General features: G+C 37.5%; 8 non-coding genes across 8 annotated transcripts; all 8 read left to right on the forward strand.

Annotated features, from left to right (window-relative positions):
* Positions 1-5,023: 5,023 nt before the first annotated feature.
* TRNAI-UAU (transfer RNA isoleucine (anticodon UAU)) lies at positions 5,024-5,116 on the forward strand. The gene is given in 2 exon segments: positions 5,024-5,061; positions 5,081-5,116. It is a non-coding gene; the product is annotated as a tRNA-Ile (tRNA).
* A 1,711-nt stretch (positions 5,117-6,827) lies between these two features.
* Positions 6,828-6,920, forward strand: TRNAI-UAU (transfer RNA isoleucine (anticodon UAU)). Its single transcript is given in 2 exon segments — positions 6,828-6,865; positions 6,885-6,920. It is a non-coding gene; the product is annotated as a tRNA-Ile (tRNA).
* Positions 6,921-7,724: 804 nt separating this feature from the next.
* TRNAI-UAU (transfer RNA isoleucine (anticodon UAU)) lies at positions 7,725-7,817 on the forward strand. Its single transcript is given in 2 exon segments — positions 7,725-7,762; positions 7,782-7,817. It is a non-coding gene; the product is annotated as a tRNA-Ile (tRNA).
* A 3,534-nt stretch (positions 7,818-11,351) lies between these two features.
* TRNAI-UAU (transfer RNA isoleucine (anticodon UAU)) lies at positions 11,352-11,444 on the forward strand. The gene is given in 2 exon segments: positions 11,352-11,389; positions 11,409-11,444. It is a non-coding gene; the product is annotated as a tRNA-Ile (tRNA).
* A 1,711-nt stretch (positions 11,445-13,155) lies between these two features.
* On the forward strand, positions 13,156-13,248 carry TRNAI-UAU (transfer RNA isoleucine (anticodon UAU)). Its single transcript is given in 2 exon segments — positions 13,156-13,193; positions 13,213-13,248. It is a non-coding gene; the product is annotated as a tRNA-Ile (tRNA).
* Positions 13,249-14,052: 804 nt separating this feature from the next.
* On the forward strand, positions 14,053-14,145 carry TRNAI-UAU (transfer RNA isoleucine (anticodon UAU)). The gene is given in 2 exon segments: positions 14,053-14,090; positions 14,110-14,145. It is a non-coding gene; the product is annotated as a tRNA-Ile (tRNA).
* Positions 14,146-17,675: 3,530 nt separating this feature from the next.
* TRNAI-UAU (transfer RNA isoleucine (anticodon UAU)) lies at positions 17,676-17,768 on the forward strand. The gene is given in 2 exon segments: positions 17,676-17,713; positions 17,733-17,768. It is a non-coding gene; the product is annotated as a tRNA-Ile (tRNA).
* Positions 17,769-19,479: 1,711 nt separating this feature from the next.
* TRNAI-UAU (transfer RNA isoleucine (anticodon UAU)) lies at positions 19,480-19,572 on the forward strand. Its single transcript is given in 2 exon segments — positions 19,480-19,517; positions 19,537-19,572. It is a non-coding gene; the product is annotated as a tRNA-Ile (tRNA).
* The last annotated feature ends 247 nt before the right edge of the window (positions 19,573-19,819 follow it).

Here is a 19,819-nt window from a genome sequence, read left to right on the forward strand (position 1 = left end):
CCCTAGTGGCCGACACAAACACCGGGCCCATCTAGGAGTGGCACTGCAGTGTCACGCAGGATGTCCCTTCCAAAAAACCCTCCCCAAACAGCACATGACGCAAAGAAAAAAAGAGGCGCAATGAGGTAGCTGTGTGAGTAAGATTAGCGACCCTAGTGGCCGACACAAACACCTGGCCCATCTAGGAGTGGCACTGCAGTGTCACGCAGGATGTCCCTTCCAAAAAACCCTCCCCAAACAGCACATGACGCAAAGAAAAATAAAAGAAAAAAGAGGTGCAAGATGGAATTGTCCTTGGGCCCTTCCCACCCACCCTTATGTTGTATAAACAAAACAGGACATGCACACTTTAACCAACCCATCATTTCAGTGACAGGGTCTGCCACACGACTGTGACTGAAATGACGGGTTGGTTTGGACCCCCACCAAAAAAGAAGCAATTAATCTCTCCTTGCACAAACTGGCTCTACAGAGGCAAGATGTCCACCTCATCATCATCCTCCGATATATCACCGTGTACATCCCCCTCCTCACAGATTATCAATTCGTCCCCACTGGAATCCACCATGTCAGCTCCCTGTGTACTTTGTGGAGGCAATTGCTGCTGGTCAATGTCTCCGCGGAGGAATTGATTATAATTCATTTTAATGAACATCATCTTCTCCACATTTTCTGGATGTAACCTCGTACGCCGATTGCTGACAAGGTGAGCGGCGGCACTAAACACTCTTTCGGAGTACACACTTGTGGGAGGGCAACTTAGGTAGAATAAAGCCAGTTTGTGCAAGGGCCTCCAAATTGCCTCTTTTTCCTGCCAGTATAAGTACGGACTGTGTGACGTGCCTACTTGGATGCGGTCACTCATATAATCCTCCACCATTCTATCAATGGTGAGAGAATCATATGCAGTGACAGTAGACGACATGTCCGTAATGGTTGTCAGGTCCTTCAGTCCGGACCAGATGTCAGCATCAGCAGTCGCTCCAGACTGCCCTGCATCACCGCCAGCGGGTGGGCTCGGAATTCGGATTTGGGATTTCGAAGAATGCACAGTTCTTTGCTGTGCTGCTTTTGCCAGCTTGAGTCTTTTCATTTTTCTAGCGAGAGGCTGAGTGCTTCCATCCTCATGTGAAGCTGAACCACTAGCCATGAACATAGGCCAGGGCCTCAGCCGTTCCTTGCCACTCCGTGTGGTAAATGGCATATTGGCAAGTTTACGCTTCTCCTCCGACAATTTTATTTTAGGTTTTGGAGTCCTTTTTTTTCTGATATTTGGTGTTTTGGATTTGACATGCTCTGTACTATGACATTGGGCATCGGCCTTGGCAGACGACGTTGCTGGCATTTCATCGTCTCGGCCATGACTAGTGGCAGCAGCTTCAGCACGAGGTGGAAGTGGATCTTGATCTTTCCCTAATTTTGGAACCTCAACTTTTTTGTTCTCCATATTTTATAGGCAGAACTAAAAGGCACCTCAGGTAAACAATGGAGATGGATGGATTGGATACTAGTATACAATTATGGACGGACTGCCACGGTTAGGTGGTATAAAAAAACCACGGTTAGGTGGTATATAATACAATTATGGATGGACGGACTGCCTGCCGAGTTCCGACACAGAGGTAGCCACAGCCGTGAACTACCGCACTGTACACTGGTTGATAAAGAGATAGTAGTATACTCGTAACAACTAGTATGACACTATGACGACGGTATAAAGAATGAAAAAAAAACCACGGTTAGGTGGTATATATTATAATAATAATACAATTATGGATGGACGGACTGCCTGCCGACTGCCGACACAGAGGTAGCCACAGCCGTGAACTACCGCACTGTACACTGGTTGATAAAGAGATAGTAGTATACTCGTAACAACTAGTATGACACTATGACGACAGTATAAAGAATGAAAAAAAAACCACGGTTAGGTGGTATATATTATAATAATAATACAATTATGGATGGACGGACTGCCTGCCGACTGCCGACACAGAGGTAGCCACAGCCGTGAACTACCGCACTGTACACTGGTTGATAAAGAGATAGTAGTATACTCGTAACAACTAGTATGACACTATGACGACGGTATAAAGAATGAAAAAAAAACCACGGTTAGGTGGTATATATTATAATAATAATACAATTATGGATGGACGGACTGCCTGCCGACTGCCGACACAGAGGTAGCCACAGCCGTGAACTACCGCACTGTACACTGGTTGATAAAGAGATAGTAGTATACTCGTAACAACTAGTATGACACTATGACGACGGTATAAAGAATGAAAAAAAAACCACGGTTAGGTGGTATATATTATAATAATAATACAATTATGGATGGACGGACTGCCTGCCGACTGCCGACACAGAGGTAGCCACAGCCGTGAACTACCGCACTGTACACTGGTTGATAAAGAGATAGTAGTATACTCGTAACAACTAGTATGACACTATGACGACGGTATAAAGAAAGAAAAAAAAATACCACGGTTAGGTGGTATATATTATAATAATAATACAATTATGGATGGACGGACTGCCTGCCGACTGCCGACACAGAGGTAGCCACAGCCGTGAACTACCGCACTGTACACTGGTTGATAAAGAGATAGTAGTATACTCGTAACAACTAGTATGACACTATGACGGTATAAAGAATGAAAAAAAAACCACGGTTAGGTGGTATATATTATAATAATAATACAATTATGGATGGACGGACTGCCTGCCGACTGCCGACACAGAGGTAGCCACAGCCGTGAACTACCGCACTGTACACTGGTTGATAAAGAGATAGTAGTATACTCGTAACAACTAGTATGACACTATGACGACGGTATAAAGAAAGAAAAAAAAATACCACGGTTAGGTGGTATATATTGTAATACAATTATGGATGGACGGACTGCCTGCCGAGTTCCGACTGCCGACACAGAGGTAGCCACAGCCGTGAACTACCGCACTGTACTGTGTCTGCTGCTAATATAGACTGGTTGATAAAGAGATAGTATACAATACATACAACAATATACTACTATACTGGTGGTCAGGCACTGGTCACCACTAGTCACACTGGCAGTGGCACTCCTGCAGCAAAAGTGTGCACTGTTTAATTTTAAATTAATATAATATTATGTACTCCTGGGGGCTCCTGCTATAACAACCTGCAGTGCTCCCCAGTCTCCCCCACAATTATTATAAGCTTTGCCTTTTATACATTGATGTGCAGCACACTGGGCTGAGCTGAGTGCACACAGACTGAGTCACACTGTGTGACTGGCTGCTGCTGTGTATCGTTTTTTTTCAGGCAGAGAACGGATATAGCAGAGAACGGATATATTATATTAAAATAAATAAAAGTTAACTAACAACAACTGCACTGGTCACTGTGGTAAACTCTGTCTGACTCTGCACAATCTCTCTCTCTCTTCTAATCTAATTTCTAATGGAGAGGACGCCAGCCACGTCCTCTCCCTATCAATCTCAATGCACGTGTGAAAATGGCGGCGACGCGCGGCTCCTTATATAGAATCCGAGTCTCGCGAGAATCCGACAGCGTCATGATGACGTTCGGGGCGCGCTCGGGTTAACCGAGCAAGGCGGGAGGATCCGAGTCTGCTCGGACCCGTAAAAAAAACATGAAGTTCGTGCGGGTTCGGTTTCAGAGAAACCGAACCCGCTCATCTCTAATTAAAACCCTATCAGTCTTAAACAAGGACATCAGTAAGCACCACTGGCATAATGGATAAGGCACTGTTCTCCTAAGCCAGTGGTTGTGGGTTTAAGTCCCGTCTGAGTTGGAAGTCATTACAGCAAGTGTCTCATCACTAGAGTTGATATTTTATCCTTCCTTCAATTGTAAAACAGTCTTGCAGTGTTTAGCTTGTAAAAAATGACCACAGAAGCTAAAATATGACATTTATTATGATAACATTGTTGTTGTTGTTTTTTAAACCTTTTCTATCACCGTGGACAGCTTATTCAAGTGCCATCTGGCATGCATGTTCCTTTGTTGCTCATCATTCATCACCGAAAATGATTTTCTTTTTCAATTCTTATGAATGTACTGATTGTATTGAATAAAATCCACATCTAGCATAACCAATTAATGCTGCAAAGTGCTCCAGTGGCGCAATTGGTCAGCGCGCAAAACTTATAAGACAGTATCTGTTGAGCAATGCCAAAGTTGTGAGTTCAAGCCTCACCTGGAGCATCTTTGTATACTGTTTTTTTTTTCCTTTTCTTATGTCATTAGTCATTGATTATAAACTGCTACCTTAATAGTTAATATGATATTACAAAGGATGGAAGAAAGAAAGAAAAAACACAAACATGATTGTGCATTTAAGTTGTCAGCACACATCTGCTTTGGTTCAAATGCACTGCATATCTTCCTTCAGTCAGCCAACAAAACAGCAATGGAAAAGATTAACATACTGTTGGTAAAGCAGTTGCATCAAATTGATTTTCTGCAATATAGCATGATAATCCATACTGACAGCTCTGGATAGTACCAGCATATTTCTTGCTGGACTTGGTAATGCAAAGAACACAGTAAACAGCTTCACTTTTTCCTCAAAAATAAATAATTGACTATTAAAAACCTAACAGTCTTAAATAAGAACATCAGTAAGCACCACTGGCATAATGGATAAGTCACTGCCCTCCTAAGACAGGGGGTCCAAGTTCCATATGGGGTGGAAGTCATTACAGCAAGTGTCTCATCAATAGAGTTGATATTTTATCCTTGCTTCGACTGTAAAACAGTCTTGCAGTGTTTAGCTTGCAAAAAATGACCACAGAAGCTAAAATATGACATTTATTATGATAACATTGTTGTTGTTGTTTTTTAAACCTTTTCTATCACCGTGGACAGCTTATTCAAGTGCCATCTGGCATGCATGTTCCTTTGTTGCTCATCATTCATCACCAAAAATTATTTTCTTTTTCAATTCTTATGACTGTACTGATTGCATTGAATAAAATCCACATCTAGCATAACCTATCAATGTTGCAAAGCGCTCCAGTGGCGCAATTGGTCAGCGCACGGTACTTATAAGACAGTATCTGTTGAGCAATGCCGAGGTTGTGAGTTCAAGCCTCACCTGGAGCATCTTTGTATACTGTTTTTTTTCCTTTTCTTATGTCATTAGTCATTGATTATAAACTGGTAGCCTTAATATTTAATATGATATTACAAAGGATGGAAGAAAGAAAGAAAACACACAAACATGATTGTGCATTTAAGTTGTCAGCACACATCTGCTTTGGTTCAAATGCACTGCATATCTTCCTTCAGTCAGCCAACAAAACAGCAATGGAAAAGATTAACATACTGTTGGTAAAGCAGTTGCATCAAATTGATTTTCTGCAATATAGCATGATAATCCATACTGACAGCTCTGGATAGTACCAGCACATTTCTTGCTGGACTTGGTAATGCAAAGAACACAGTAAACAGCTTCACTTTTTTTCAAAAATAAATAATTGACTATTAAAAACCTATCAGTCTTAAATAAGGACATCAGTAAGCACCACTAGCATAATGGATAAGGCACTGTTCTCCTAAGCCAGTGGTTGTGGGTTTAAGTCCCGTCTGAGTTGGAAGTCATTACAGCAAGTGTCTCATCACTAGAGTTGATATTTTATCCTTCCTTCAATTGTAAAACAGTCTTGCAGTGTTTAGCTTGTAAAAAATGACCACAGAAGCTAAAATATGACATTTATTATGATAACATTGTTGTTGTTGTTTTTTAAACCTTTTCTATCACCGTGGACAGCTTATTCAAGTGCCATCTGGCATGCATGTTCCTTTGTTGCTCATCATTCATCACCGAAAATTGTTTTCTTTTTCAATTCTTATGAATGTACTGATTGTATTGAATAAAATCCACATCTAGCATAACCAATTAATGCTACAAAGTGCTCCAGTGGCGCAATTGGTCAGCGAGCAAAACTTATAAGACAGTATCTGTTGAGCAATGCCAAGGTTGTGAGTTCAAGCCTCACCTGGAGCATCTTTGTATACTATTTTTTTTTCCTTTTCTTATGTCATTAGTCATTGATTATAAACTGCTACCTTAATAGTTAATATGATATTACAAAGGATGGAAGAAAGAAAGAAAAAACACAAACATGATTGTGCATTTAAGTTGTCAGCACACATCTACTTTGGTTCAAATGCACTGCATATCTTCCTTCAGTCAGCCAACAAAACAGCAATGGAAAAGATTAACATACTGTTGGTAAAGCAGTTGCATCAAATTGATTTTCTGCAATATAGCATGATAATCCATACTGACAGCTCTGGATAGTACCAGCATATTTCTTGCTGGACTTGGTAATGCAAAGAACACAGTAAACAGCTTCACTTTTTCCTCAAAAATTAATAATTGACTATTAAAAACCTAACAGTCTTAAATAAGAACATCAGTAAGCACCACTGGCATAATGGATAAGTCACTGCCCTCCTAAGACAGGGGGTCCAAGTTCCATATGGGGTGGAAGTCATTACAGCAAGTGTCTCATCACTAGAGTTGATATTTTATCCTTGCTTCGACTGTAAAACAGTCTTGCAGTGTTTAGCTTGCAAAAAATGACCACAGAAGCTAAAATATTACATTTATTATGATAACATTGTTGTTGTTTTTTTTTTAAACATTTTCTATCACCGTGGACAGCTTATTTAAGTACCATCTGGCATGCATGTTCCTTTGTTGCTCATCATTCATCACCAAAAATGATTTTGTTTTTCAATTCTTATGACTGTACTTACTGCATTGAATAAAATCCACATCTAGCATAACCAATCAATGATGCAAAGCGCTCCAGTGGCGCAATTGGTCAGCGCGCGGTACTTATAAGACAGTATCCGTTGAGCAATGCCGAGGTTGTGAGTTCAAGCCTCACCTGGAGCAGCTTTGTATAATGTTTTTTTTTTCTTTTTTTATGTCATTAGTCATTGATTATAAACTGCTACCTTAATGTTTAATATGATATTACAAAGGATGGAAGAAAGAAAGAAAAAACACAAACATGATTGTGCATTTAAGTTGTCAGCACACATCTGCTTTGGTTCAAATGCACTGCATATCTTCCTTCAGTCAGCCAACAAAACAGCAATGGAAAAATTAACATACTGTTGGTAAAGCAGTTGCATCAAATTGATTTTCTGCAATATAGCATGATAATCCATACTGACAGCTCTGGATAGTACCAGCATATTTCTTGCTGGACTTGGTAATGCAAAGAACACAGTAAACAGCTTCACTTTTTCCTCAAAAATAAATAATTGACTATTAAAAACCTAACAGTCTTAAATAAGAACATCAGTAAGCACCACTGGCATAATGGATAAGTCACTGCCCTCCTAAGACAGGGGGTCCAAGTTCCATATGGGGTGGAAGTCATTACAGCAAGTGTCTCATCAATAGAGTTGATATTTTATCCTTGCTTCGACTGTAAAACAGTCTTGCAGTGTTTAGCTTGCAAAAAATGACCACAGAAGCTAAAATATGACATTTATTATGATAACATTGTTGTTGTTTTTTTTAAACCTTTTCTATCACCGTGGACAGCTTATTTAAGTACCATCTGGCATGCATGTTCCTTTGTTGCTCATCATTCATCACCAAAAATGATTTTCTTTTTCAATTCTTATGACTGTACTGATTGCATTGAATAAAATCCACATCTAGCATAACCTATCAATGTTGCAAAGCGCTCCAGTGGCGCAATTGGTCAGCGCGCGGTACTTATAAGACAGTATCTGTTGAGCAATGCCAAGGTTGTGAGTTCAAGCCTCACCTGGAGCATCATTGTATACTGTTTTTTTTCCTTTTCTTATGTCATTAGTCATTGATTATAAACTGGTAGCCTTAATATTTAATATGATATTACAAAGGATGGAAGAAAGAAAGAAAACACACAAACATGATTGTGCATTTAAGTTGTCAGCACACATCTGCTTTGGTTCAAATGCACTGCATATCTTCCTTCAGTCAGCCAACAAAACAGCAATGGAAAAGAATAACATACTGTTGGTAAAGCAGTTGCATCAAATTGATTTTCTGCAATATAGCATGATAATCCATACTGACAGCTCTGGATAGTACCAGCACATTTCTTGCTGGACTTGGTAATGCAAAGAACACAGTAAACAGCTTCACTTTTTCCTCAAAAATAAATAATTGACTATTAAAAACCTAACAGTCTTAAATAAGAACATCAGTTAGCACCACTGGCATAATGGATATGTCACTGCCCTCCTAAGACAGGGGGTCCAAGTTCCATATGGGGTGGAAGTCATTACAGCAAGTGTCTCATCACTAGAGTTGATATTTTATCCTTACTTCGACTGTAAAACAGTCTTGCAGTGTTTAGCTTGCAAAAAATGACCACAGAAGCTAAAATATGACATTTATTATGATAACATTGTTGTTGTTTTTTTTAAACATTTTCTATCACCGTGGACAGCTTATTTAAGTACCATCTGGCATGCATGTTCCTTTGTTGCTCATCATTCATCACCACAAATTATTTTCTTTTTCAATTCTTATGACTGTACTGATTGCATTGAATAAAATCCACATCTAGCATAACCAATTAATGCTGCAAAGTGCTCCAGTGGCTCAATTGGTCAGCGCGCTGTATTTATAAGACAGTATCTGTTGAGCAATGCCGAGGTTGTGAGTTCAAGCCTCACCTGGAGCAGTTTTGTATAATGTTTTTTTTCCTTTTTTTATGTCATTAGTCATTGATTATAAACTGCTACCTTAATATTTAATATGATATTACAAAGGATGGAAGAAAGAAAGAAAAAACACAAACATGATTGTGCATTTAAGTTGTCAGCACACATCTGCTTTGGTTCAAATGCACTGCATATCTTCCTTCAGTCAGCCAACAAAACAGCAATGGAAAAGATTAACATACTGTTGGTAAAGCAGTTGCATCAAATTGATTTTCTGCAATATAGCATGATAATCCATACTGACAGCTCTGGATAGTACCAGCTCATTTCTTGCTGGACTTGGTAATGCAAAGAACACAGTAAACAGCTTCACTTTTTTTCAAAAATAAATAATTGACTATTAAAACCCTATCAGTCTTAAATAAGGACATCAGTAAGCACCACTGGCATAATGGATAAGGCACTGTTCTCCTAAGCTAATGGTTGTGGGTTTAAGTCTGGTCTGAGTTGGAAGTCATTACAGCAAGTGTCTCATCACTAGAGTTGATATTTTATCCTTGCTTCAACTGTAAAACAGTCTTGCAGTGTTTAGCTTGTAAAAAATGACCACAGAAGCTAAAATATGACATTAATTATGATAACATTGTTGTTGTTGTTGTTGTTGTTGTTGTTGTTTTTTAAACCTTTTCTATCACTGTGGACAGCTTATTCAAGTGCCATCTGGCATGCATGTTCCTTTGTTGCTCATCATTCATCACCAAAAATGATTTTCTTTTTCAATTCTTATGACTGTACTGATTGTATTGAATAAAATCCACATCTAGCATAACCAATTAATGCTGCAAAGTGCTCCAGTGGCGCAATTGGTCAGCATGCAGTACTTATAAGACAGTATCTGTTGAGCAATGCCGAGGTTGTGAGTTCAAGCCTCACCTGGAGTATCTTTGTATACTGTTTTTTTTCCTTTTCTTATGTCATTAGTCATTGATTATAAACTGCTACCTTAATATTTAATATGATATTACAAAGGATGAAAGAAAGAAAGAAAAAACACAAACATGATTGTGCATTTAAGTTGTCAGCACACATCTGCTTTGGTTCAAATGCACTGCATATCTTCCTTCAGTCAGCCAACAAAACAGCAATGGAAAAGATTAACATACTGTTGGTAAAGCAGTTGCATCAAATTGATTTTCTGCAATATAGCATGATAATCCATACTGACAGCTCTGGATAGTACCAGCACATTTCTTACTGGACGTGGTAATGCAAAGAACACAGTAAACAGCTTCACTTTTTTTCAAAAATAAATAATTGACTATTAAAAACCTAACAGTCTTAAATAAGGACATCAGTAAGCACCACTGGCATAATGGATAAGGCACTGTTCTCCTAAGCCAGTGGTTGTGGGTTTAAGTCCCGTCTGAGTTGGAAGTCATTACAGCAAGTGTCTCATCAGTAGAGTTGATATTTTATCCTTGCTTCAACTGTAAAACAGTCTTGCAGTGTTTAGCTTGTAAAAAGTGACCACAGAAGCTAAAATATGACATTAATTATGATAACATTGTTGTTGTTGTTGTTGTTTTTTAAACCTTTTCTATCACCGTGGACAGCTTATTCAAGTGCCATCTGGCATGCATGTTCCTTTGTTGCTCATCATTCATCACCAAAAATTATTTTCTTTTTCAATTCTTATGACTGTACTGATTGTATTGAATAAAATCCACATCTAGCATAACCAATTAATGCTGCAAAGAGCTCCAGTGGCGCGATTGGTCAGCACACGGTACTTATAAGACAGTATCTGTTGAGCAATGCCGAGGTTGTGAGTTCAAGCCTCACCTGGAGCATCATTGTATACTGTTTTTTTTTTCTTTTCTTATGTCATTAGTCATTGATTATAAACTGCTACCTTAATAGTTAATATGATATTACAAAGGATGGAAGAAAGAAAGAAAAAACACAAACATGATTGTGCATTTAAGTTGTCAGCACACATCTGCTTTGGTTCAAATGCACTGCATATCTTCCTTCAGTCAGCCAACAAAACAGCAATGGAAAAGATTAACATACTGTTGGTAAAGCAGTTGCATCAAATTGATTTTCTGCAATATAGCATGATAATCCATACTGACAGCTCTGGATAGTACCAGCATATTTCTTGCTGGACTTGGTAATGCAAAGAACACAGTAAACAGCTTCACTTTTTCCTCAAAAATAAATAATTGACTATTAAAAACCTAACAGTCTTAAATAAGAACATCAGTAAGCACCACTGGCATAATGGATAAGTCACTGCCCTCCTAAGACAGGGGGTCCAAGTTCCATATGGGGTGGAAGTCATTACAGCAAGTGTCTCATCAATAGAGTTGATATTTTATCCTTGCTTCGACTGTAAAACAGTCTTGCAGTGTTTAGCTTGCAAAAAATGACCACAGAAGCTAAAATATGACATTTATTATGATAACATTGTTGTTGTTGTTTTTTAAACCTTTTCTATCACCGTGGACAGCTTATTCAAGTGCCATCTGGCATGCATGTTCCTTTGTTGCTCATCATTCATCACCAAAAATTATTTTCTTTTTCAATTCTTATGACTGTACTGATTGCATTGAATAAAATCCACATCTAGCATAACCTATCAATGTTGCAAAGCGCTCCAGTGGCGCAATTGGTCAGCGCACGGTACTTATAAGACAGTATCTGTTGAGCAATGCCGAGGTTGTGAGTTCAAGCCTCACCTGGAGCATCTTTGTATACTGTTTTTTTTCCTTTTCTTATGTCATTAGTCATTGATTATAAACTGGTAGCCTTAATATTTAATATGATATTACAAAGGATGGAAGAAAGAAAGAAAACACACAAACATGATTGTGCATTTAAGTTGTCAGCACACATCTGCTTTGGTTCAAATGCACTGCATATCTTCCTTCAGTCAGCCAACAAAACAGCAATGGAAAAGATTAACATACTGTTGGTAAAGCAGTTGCATCAAATTGATTTTCTGCAATATAGCATGATAATCCATACTGACAGCTCTGGATAGTACCAGCACATTTCTTGCTGGACTTGGTAATGCAAAGAACACAGTAAACAGCTTCACTTTTTTTCAAAAATAAATAATTGACTATTAAAAACCTATCAGTCTTAAATAAGGACATCAGTAAGCACCACTAGCATAATGGATAAGGCACTGTTCTCCTAAGCCAGTGGTTGTGGGTTTAAGTCCCGTCTGAGTTGGAAGTCATTACAGCAAGTGTCTCATCACTAGAGTTGATATTTTATCCTTCCTTCAATTGTAAAACAGTCTTGCAGTGTTTAGCTTGTAAAAAATGACCACAGAAGCTAAAATATGACATTTATTATGATAACATTGTTGTTGTTGTTTTTTAAACCTTTTCTATCACCGTGGACAGCTTATTCAAGTGCCATCTGGCATGCATGTTCCTTTGTTGCTCATCATTCATCACCGAAAATTGTTTTCTTTTTCAATTCTTATGAATGTACTGATTGTATTGAATAAAATCCACATCTAGCATAACCAATTAATGCTACAAAGTGCTCCAGTGGCGCAATTGGTCAGCGAGCAAAACTTATAAGACAGTATCTGTTGAGCAATGCCAAGGTTGTGAGTTCAAGCCTCACCTGGAGCATCTTTGTATACTATTTTTTTTTCCTTTTCTTATGTCATTAGTCATTGATTATAAACTGCTACCTTAATAGTTAATATGATATTACAAAGGATGGAAGAAAGAAAGAAAAAACACAAACATGATTGTGCATTTAAGTTGTCAGCACACATCTACTTTGGTTCAAATGCACTGCATATCTTCCTTCAGTCAGCCAACAAAACAGCAATGGAAAAGATTAACATACTGTTGGTAAAGCAGTTGCATCAAATTGATTTTCTGCAATATAGCATGATAATCCATACTGACAGCTCTGGATAGTACCAGCATATTTCTTGCTGGACTTGGTAATGCAAAGAACACAGTAAACAGCTTCACTTTTTCCTCAAAAATTAATAATTGACTATTAAAAACCTAACAGTCTTAAATAAGAACATCAGTAAGCACCACTGGCATAATGGATAAGTCACTGCCCTCCTAAGACAGGGGGTCCAAGTTCCATATGGGGTGGAAGTCATTACAGCAAGTGTCTCATCACTAGAGTTGATATTTTATCCTTGCTTCGACTGTAAAACAGTCTTGCAGTGTTTAGCTTGCAAAAAATGACCACAGAAGCTAAAATATTACATTTATTATGATAACATTGTTGTTGTTTTTTTTTTAAACATTTTCTATCACCGTGGACAGCTTATTTAAGTACCATCTGGCATGCATGTTCCTTTGTTGCTCATCATTCATCACCAAAAATGATTTTGTTTTTCAATTCTTATGACTGTACTTACTGCATTGAATAAAATCCACATCTAGCATAACCAATCAATGATGCAAAGCGCTCCAGTGGCGCAATTGGTCAGCGCGCGGTACTTATAAGACAGTATCCGTTGAGCAATGCCGAGGTTGTGAGTTCAAGCCTCACCTGGAGCAGCTTTGTATAATGTTTTTTTTTTCTTTTTTTATGTCATTAGTCATTGATTATAAACTGCTACCTTAATGTTTAATATGATATTACAAAGGATGGAAGAAAGAAAGAAAAAACACAAACATGATTGTGCATTTAAGTTGTCAGCACACATCTGCTTTGGTTCAAATGCACTGCATATCTTCCTTCAGTCAGCCAACAAAACAGCAATGGAAAAATTAACATACTGTTGGTAAAGCAGTTGCATCAAATTGATTTTCTGCAATATAGCATGATAATCCATACTGACAGCTCTGGATAGTACCAGCATATTTCTTGCTGGACTTGGTAATGCAAAGAACACAGTAAACAGCTTCACTTTTTCCTCAAAAATAAATAATTGACTATTAAAAACCTAACAGTCTTAAATAAGAACATCAGTAAGCACCACTGGCATAATGGATAAGTCACTGCCCTCCTAAGACAGGGGGTCCAAGTTCCATATGGGGTGGAAGTCATTACAGCAAGTGTCTCATCAATAGAGTTGATATTTTATCCTTGCTTCGACTGTAAAACAGTCTTGCAGTGTTTAGCTTGCAAAAAATGACCACAGAAGCTAAAATATGACATTTATTATGATAACATTGTTGTTGTTTTTTTTAAACCTTTTCTATCACCGTGGACAGCTTATTTAAGTACCATCTGGCATGCATGTTCCTTTGTTGCTCATCATTCATCACCAAAAATGATTTTCTTTTTCAATTCTTATGACTGTACTGATTGCATTGAATAAAATCCACATCTAGCATAACCTATCAATGTTGCAAAGCGCTCCAGTGGCGCAATTGGTCAGCGCGCGGTACTTATAAGACAGTATCTGTTGAGCAATGCCAAGGTTGTGAGTTCAAGCCTCACCTGGAGCATCTTTGTATACTGTTTTTTTTTCCTTTTCTTATGTCATTAGTCATTGATTATAAACTGGTAGCCTTAATATTTAATATGATATTACAAAGGATGGAAGAAAGAAAGAAAACACACAAACATGATTGTGCATTTAAGTTGTCAGCACACATCTGCTTTGGTTCAAATGCACTGCATATCTTCCTTCAGTCAGCCAACAAAACAGCAATGGAAAAGAATAACATACTGTTGGTAAAGCAGTTGCATCAAATTGATTTTCTGCAATATAGCATGATAATCCATACTGACAGCTCTGGATAGTACCAGCACATTTCTTGCTGGACTTGGTAATGCAAAGAACACAGTAAACAGCTTCACTTTTTCCTCAAAAATAAATAATTGACTATTAAAAACCTAACAGTCTTAAATAAGAACATCAGTTAGCACCACTGGCATAATGGATATGTCACTGCCCTCCTAAGACAGGGGGTCCAAGTTCCATATGGGGTGGAAGTCATTACAGCAAGTGTCTCATCACTAGAGTTGATATTTTATCCTTACTTCGACTGTAAAACAGTCTTGCAGTGTTTAGCTTGCAAAAAATGACCACAGAAGCTAAAATATGACATTTATTATGATAACATTGTTGTTGTTTTTTTTAAACATTTTCTATCACCGTGGACAGCTTATTTAAGTACCATCTGGCATGCATGTTCCTTTGTTGCTCATCATTCATCACCACAAATTATTTTCTTTTTCAATTCTTATGACTGTACTGATTGCATTGAATAAAATCCACATCTAGCATAACCAATTAATGCTGCAAAGTGCTCCAGTGGCTCAATTGGTCAGCGCGCTGTATTTATAAGACAGTATCTGTTGAGCAATGCTGAGGTTGTGAGTTCAAGCCTCACCTGGAGCAGTTTTGTATAATGTTTTTTTTCCTTTTTTTTATGTCATTAGTCATTGATTATAAACTGCTACCTTAATATTTAATATGATATTACAAAGGATGGAAGAAAGAAAGAAAAAACACAAACATGATTGTGCATTTAAGTTGTCAGCACACATCTGCTTTGGTTCAAATGCACTGCATATCTTCCTTCAGTCAGCCAACAAAACAGCAATGGAAAAGATTAACATACTGTTGGTAAAGCAGTTGCATCAAATTGATTTTCTGCAATATAGCATGATAATCCATACTGACAGCTCTGGATAGTACCAGCTCATTTCTTGCTGGACTTGGTAATGCAAAGAACACAGTAAACAGCTTCACTTTTTTTCAAAAATAAATAATTGACTATTAAAACCCTATCAGTCTTAAATAAGGACATCAGTAAGCACCACTGGCATAATGGATAAGGCACTGTTCTCCTAAGCTAATGGTTGTGGGTTTAAGTCTGGTCTGAGTTGGAAGTCATTACAGCAAGTGTCTCATCACTAGAGTTGATATTTTATCCTTGCTTCAACTGTAAAACAGTCTTGCAGTGTTTAGCTTGTAAAAAATGACCACAGAAGCTAAAATATGACATTAATTATGATAACATTGTTGTTGTTGTTGTTGTTGTTGTTGTTTTTTAAACCTTTTCTATCACTGTGGACAGCTTATTCAAGTGCCATCTGGCATGCATGTTCCTTTGTTGCTCATCATTCATCACCAAAAATGATTTTCTTTTTCAATTCTTATGACTGTACTGATTGTATTGAATAAAATCCACATCTAGCATAACCAATTAATGCTGCAAAGTGCTCCAGTGGCGCAATTGGTCAGCATGCAGTACTTATAAGACAGTATCTGTTGAGCAATGCCGAGGTTGTGAGTTCAAGCCTCACCTGGAGTATCTTTGTACACTGTTTTTTTTCCTTTTCTTATGTCATTAGTCATTGATTATAAACTGCTACCTTAATATTTAATATGATATTACAAAGGATGAAAGAAAGAAAGAAAAAACACAAACATGATTGTGCATTTAAGTTGTCAGCACACATCTGCTTTGGTTCAAATGCACTGCATATCTTCCTTCAGTCAGCCAACAAAACAGCAATGGAAAAGATTAACATACTGTTGGTAAAGCAGTTGCATCAAATTGATTTTCTGCAATATAGCATGATAATCCATACTGACAGCTCTGGATAGTACCAGCACATTTCTTACTGGACGTGGTAATGCAAAGAACACAGTAAACAGCTTCACTTTTTTTCAAAAATAAATAATTGACTATTAAAAACCTAACAGTCTTAAATAAGGACATCAGTAAGCACCACTGGCATAATGGATAAGGCACTGTTCTCCTAAGCCAGTGGTTGTGGGTTTAAGTCCCGTCTGAGTTGGAAGTCATTACAGCAAGTGTCTCATCAGTAGAGTTGATATTTTATCCTTGCTTCAACTGTAAAACAGTCTTGCAGTGTTTAGCTTGTAAAAAGTGACCACAGAAGCTAAAATATGACATTAATTATGATAACATTGTTGTTGTTGTTGTTTTTTTAAACCTTTTCTATCACCGTGGACAGCTTATTCAAGTGCCATCTGGCATGCATGTTCCTTTGTTGCTCATCATTCATCACCAAAAATTATTTTCTTTTTCAATTCTTATGACTGTACTGATTGTATTGAATAAAATCCACATCTAGCATAACCAATTAATGCTGCAAAGAGCTCCAGTGGCGCGATTGGTCAGCACACGGTACTTATAAGACAGTATCTGTTGAGCAATGCCGAGGTTGTGAGTTCAAGCCTCACCTGGAGCATCATTGTATACTGTTTTTTTTTCTTTTCTTATGTCATTAGTCATTGATTATAAACTGCTACCTTAATAGTTAATATGATATTACAAAGGATGGAAGAAAGAAAGAAAAAACACAAACATGATTGTGCATTTAAGTTGTCAGCACACATCTGCTTTGGTTCAAATGCACTGCATATCTTCCTTCAGTCAGCCAACAAAACAGCAATGGAAAAGATTAACATACTGTTGGTAAAGCAGTTGCATCAAATTGATTTTCTGCAATATAGCATGATAATCCATACTGACAGCTCTGGATAGTACCAGCATATTTCTTGCTGGACTTGGTAATGCAAAGAACACAGTAAACAGCTTCACTTTTTCCTCAAAAATAAATAATTGACTATTAAAAACCTAACAGTCTTAAATAAGAACATCAGTAAGCACCACTGGCATAATGGATAAGTCACTGCCCTCCTAAGACAGGGGGTCCAAGTTCCATATGGGGTGGAAGTCATTACAGCAAGTGTCTCATCAATAGAGTTGATATTTTATCCTTGCTTCGACTGTAAAACAGTCTTGCAGTGTTTAGCTTGCAAAAAATGACCACAGAAGCTAAAATATGACATTTATTATGATAACATTGTTGTTGTTGTTTTTTAAACCTTTTCTATCACCGTGGACAGCTTATTCAAGTGCCATCTGGCATGCATGTTCCTTTGTTGCTCATCATTCATCACCAAAAATTATTTTCTTTTTCAATTCTTATGACTGTACTGATTGCATTGAATAAAATCCACATCTAGCATAACCTATCAATGTTGCAAAGCGCTCCAGTGGCGCAATTGGTCAGCGCACGGTACTTATAAGACAGTATCTGTTGAGCAATGCCGAGGTTGTGAGTTCAAGCCTCACCTGGAGCATCTTTGTATACTGTTTTTTTTCCTTTTCTTATGTCATTAGTCATTGATTATAAACTGGTAGCCTTAATATTTAATATGATATTACAAAGGATGGAAGAAAGAAAGAAAACACACAAACATGATTGTGCATTTAAGTTGTCAGCACACATCTGCTTTGGTTCAAATGCACTGCATATCTTCCTTCAGTCAGCCAACAAAACAGCAATGGAAAAGATTAACATACTGTTGGTAAAGCAGTTGCATCAAATTGATTTTCTGCAATATAGCATGATAATCCATACTGACAGCTCTGGATAGTACCAGCACATTTCTTGCTGGACTTGGTAATGCAAAGAACACAGTAAACAGCTTCACTTTTTTTCAAAAATAAATAATTGACTATTAAAAACCTATCAGTCTTAAATAAGGACATCAGTAAGCACCACTAGCATAATGGATAAGGCACTGTTCTCCTAAGCCAGTGGTTGTGGGTTTAAGTCCCGTCTGAGTTGGAAGTCATTACAGCAAGTGTCTCATCACTAGAAATGATATTTTATCCTTCCTTCAATTGTAAAACAGTCTTGCAGTGTTTAGCTTGTAAAAAATGACCACAGAAGCTAAAATATGACATTTATTATGATAACATTGTTGTTGTTGTTTTTTAAACCTTTTCTATCACCGTGGACAGCTTATTCAAGTGCCATCTGGCATGCATGTTCCTTTGTTGCTCATCATTCATCACCGAAAATTGTTTTCTTTTTCAATTCTTATGAATGTACTGATTGTATTGAATAAAATCCACATCTAGCATAACCAATTAATGCTACAAAGTGCTCCAGTGGCGCAATTGGTCAGCGAGCAAAACTTATAAGACAGTATCTGTTGAGCAATGCCAAGGTTGTGAGTTCAAGCCTCACCTGGAGCATCTTTGTATACTATTTTTTTTTCCTTTTCTTATGTCATTAGTCATTGATTATAAACTGCTACCTTAATAGTTAATATGATATTACAAAGGATGGAAGAAAGAAAGAAAAAACACAAACATGATTGTGCATTTAAGTTGTCAGCACACATCTACTTTGGTTCAAATGCACTGCATATCTTCCTTCAGTCAGCCAACAAAACAGCAATGGAAAAGATTAACATACTGTTGGTAAAGCAGTTGCATCAAATTGATTTTCTGCAATATAGCATGATAATCCATACTGACAGCTCTGGATAGTACCAGCATATTTCTTGCTGGACTTGGTAATGCAAAGAACACAGTAAACAGCTTCACTTTTTCCTCAAAAATTAATAATTGACTATTAAAAACCTAACAGTCTTAAATAAGAACATCAGTAAGCACCACTGGCATAATGGATAAGTCACTGCCCTCCTAAGACAGGGGGTCCAAGTTCCATATGGGGTGGAAGTCATTACAGCAAGTGTCTCATCACTAGAGTTGATATTTTATCCTTGCTTCGACTGTAAAACAGTCTTGCAGTGTTTAGCTTGCAAAAAATGACCACAGAAGCTAAAATATTACATTTATTATGATAACATTGTTGTTGTTTTTTTTTTAAACATTTTCTATCACCGTGGACAGCTTATTTAAGTACCATCTGGCATGCATGTTCCTTTGTTGCTCATCATTCATCACCAAAAATGATTTTGTTTTTCAATTCTTATGACTGTACTTACTGCATTGAATAAAATCCACATCTAGCATAACCAATCAATGTTGCAAAGCGCTCCAGTGGCGCAATTGGTCAGCGCGCGGTACTTATAAGACAGTATCCGTTGAGCAATGCCGAGGTTGTGAGTTCAAGCCTCACCTGGAGCAGCTTTGTATAATGTTTTTTTTTTCTTTTTTTATGTCATTAGTCATTGATTATAAACTGCTACCTTAATGTTTAATATGATATTACAAAGGATGGAAGAAAGAAAGAAAAAACACAAACATGATTGTGCATTTAAGTTGTCAGCACACATCTGCTTTGGTTCAAATGCACTGCATATCTTCCTTCAGTCAGCCAACAAAACAGCAATGGAAAAATTAACATACTGTTGGTAAAGCAGTTGCATCAAAT

Source organism: Pseudophryne corroboree, chromosome 4, assembly GCF_028390025.1.
Source record: "Pseudophryne corroboree isolate aPseCor3 chromosome 4, aPseCor3.hap2, whole genome shotgun sequence".
NCBI lineage: Eukaryota > Metazoa > Chordata > Amphibia > Anura > Myobatrachidae > Pseudophryne > Pseudophryne corroboree.